Source organism: Piliocolobus tephrosceles, chromosome 13 (genome assembly GCF_002776525.5).
Source record: "Piliocolobus tephrosceles isolate RC106 chromosome 13, ASM277652v3, whole genome shotgun sequence".
Taxonomy (NCBI): Eukaryota; Metazoa; Chordata; class Mammalia; order Primates; family Cercopithecidae; genus Piliocolobus; species Piliocolobus tephrosceles.
Genome location: NC_045446.1, coordinates 11,903,876 through 11,906,828, shown reverse-complemented (window position 1 = coordinate 11,906,828; position 2,953 = coordinate 11,903,876). Strand labels below are relative to the sequence as shown.

Sequence of the window (2,953 nt, the reverse complement as noted above, 5' to 3'; positions counted from 1 at the left end):
CACCCATGTTTTGCAGAGCTATTCCCACTGCCAGTTCTTTCATGTCTTCATCAAAGCCTTTGGTGTCCAGTAGGCACCATCTTCCTTCCAGCTGCTCAGCAGTGACCTGGGTCAGTGTGCGGAGTGCACAGAGTGGGGTCAGGCATGGAGAGTGGACTGTGTGACTCCTGGCACCTACAGGTGCTTTAGAAGGGACCTGCCCCAGATGCCCATTTGTTGTTAAAGTCTTGATTGCTTTTATTTTATTACTAAGATGGTATGCAGGATGCATGCTTATTCTAACAAATTTAAACAAAACAGAGTTAAAGCATCCCCAGAAAGAGCTTCTATTTCTGTTTCTCCAGACTTTTTCTACGCGTATGCCAGTAGATATGTATCTTATTTTTTCTTAAGTCTTCCAACAGTTTATTAGAAAGAATGTAGATGTTTTAAAAAATCCCCACTGTCATGAACTTAACTTGAGGTTTTCAGCTCTGGTATAAGCTGAATCAAAAAAAGAAATTAAAAAAAGTATTAAACATTTTTTTCACTCATTTGTCATATTGACAGTACAACTACAAATCTGGTCTAAATGTGCACACTCTCGTGCAACAACGTACAACTTTCTTCGTCCTCCATGCTAAGAGATGTAAAAGCTTAAGGGTCAAACAATACCAAGTGTGTGTGTGTGTGTGTGTGTGTGTGTATATATATATATATATTTTTTTTTTTTAGACAGAGTCCCACTTTGTTACCCAGGCTGGAGTACAATGGCGCGATCTCGGCTCACTGCAACCTGCGCCTCCCGGGTTCAAGCGATTCGCCTGCCTCAGCCTCCTGAGCAGCTGGTATTACAGGTGCCTGCCAACACGCCCAGCTAATTTTTGTACTTTTAGTAGAGATAGGGTTTCCCCATGTTGGCCAGACTGGTCTCGAACTTCTGACCTCAGGTGATCTGCCCGCCTTGGCCCCCCAAAGTGCTGGGATTACAGGGGTGAGCCACTGCACCGGCCCAAATGAATAATTTTTAAAAACCATTGAAGTTAAGGCATTCACTAGTTTTAGCTAAGATACATCTGGAACACTGACAAGAATCATGTGAAGTAAATTTTTTGAAAAATAAACTTTAGTGAAAAATCCTGAAGGATAATACCAGAAGAATAGTAGGTTACCAGTAAGGTGTCAGCCAATTTGTTCCAGCCACTTCTGAATCCATGTTCTATAACCTAAAATTTAGTTCTGTTTCCCTAAGCTGAGAGCTTTCTATCATGTCAGTATCTATGCTATGAAGAAAAGGAGACTTAGGTGAGATGTTTGTATTTATCCCAACTGCTGCATCCATTGCCTAGGACCTCAACAGCTTCCTGGAAATCTGGGATGTCTTCATACATCAGGTTATTGCCTTAGCTGACCTTAAAATTGCCCCATACAATGGTACATATCAACCCTCCGTGAGGCCTTTTCAAAAACAAAACAGGTTGAAAAATGGGTTAAAGTAAGCAAATAGAGCATGCCTTTGGAGCAATCAATTCAGGAGTTCTCTCCGTTCTGAAATCTTTCAGAGCAGTTATTTTTCTTTCTCAAAATCCAAGTGATGGTAATATTCTTTAGCTCTAGCATTTTTTCATCATCACTGTCTCATGAGTCATCATCTGCTCCATCTACTTCTGGTAAATCTACATCCACACCACCACCCATGCTGTTTATCACCTCAGAGAAATGATCAAAATTAGACATGTCTTCATCTGAATCATCTTCCGTCTTTCCAATTGTTGAAGTCCACACTAAGCCAGTTAAGCTTTGCCCTTTTCTTTTTTTTTTTTTTTTTTGCTAACCTTGGCCATGACTGCCAGATTCTCCTTTTCATAAACAACATAAAATTGATCTGTCTGTTCTTTTAGGCTCAGAATCATTTGGATCAATACAGTGAAAAATATTAATTTCATTTAAATGCTTAAAATGATCATTTCCTCCAAGACAACTGAATGTAAGTTTGGATTTTTCAAAATGTACATGAACATCTTTACTGTCTTCAACAGAAAATTCAATGAAAACATGGTCCCTTCGATTGATCGTACCACTTTGCAGAAGCAGGTGGCATTGTAAAGGGGACAGGGGGATGGGGAAATGGGTGCATGGTCCTCTCTGGCAGTGGCTGCGGCTAGGGAATTGACTCCTCTCCTGTGTTTTCTCCCTGGTTGCAACCTCTTCTTGCACCCTTCAGGCGATGGTGGCAGCGACAGGCTCGACATATTTATCTTATTTATTTATTTATTTATTTATTTATTTATTTATTTATTTTTTGAGATAGAGTTTTGCTCTTGTTGCACAGGCTTCACTGCAATGGCACAAACTCAGCTCACCACAACTTCTGCCTCCTGGGCTCAAGCGATTCTCCTACCTCAGCCTCCCAAGTAGCTGGGATTATAGGCACCCACCCCCACACCCAGCTAATTTTTTGTATTGTTAGTAGAGATGGAGTTTCACCACATTGGCTAGGCTGGTCTTGAACTCCTGACCTCAGGTGATCTGCCCACCTCAGTCTCCCAAAGTGCTGAGATTACAGGCATGAGCCACTGTGCCCAGCCTTATCTTAAATGTTTAAACAAAGATTAGATTACATGTTTTGTAACTTGCTTGTGGTCACTTATATAATTGTATATCATTTTATATTAGAGCATATGGCTCTGTGCCATTTAAAAAATAGCTGCATATATCACTTTTTTTTTTTTTTTTGAGACGGAGTCTCGCTCTGTCGCCCAGGCTGGAGTGCAGTGGCCGGATCTCAGCTCACTGCAAGCTCCGCCTCCCGGGTTCCCGCCATTCTCCTGCCTCAGCCTCCCGAGTAGCTGGAACCATAGGCGCCGCCACCTCGCCCGGCTAGTTTTTTGTATTTTTTAGTAGAGACGGGGTTTCACCATGTTAGCCAGGATGGTCTCAATCTCCTGATCTTGTGATCCGCCCGTCTCGGCCT

The 2,953-nt window shown here is 42.0% G+C and overlaps 1 pseudogene; it reads right to left on the bottom strand.

Moving 5' to 3' along the window:
- Positions 1-1,509: 1,509 nt before the first annotated feature.
- On the bottom strand, positions 1,510-2,080 carry LOC111524347 (annotated as a pseudogene).
- Between the last annotated feature and the right edge of the window lie 873 nt (positions 2,081-2,953).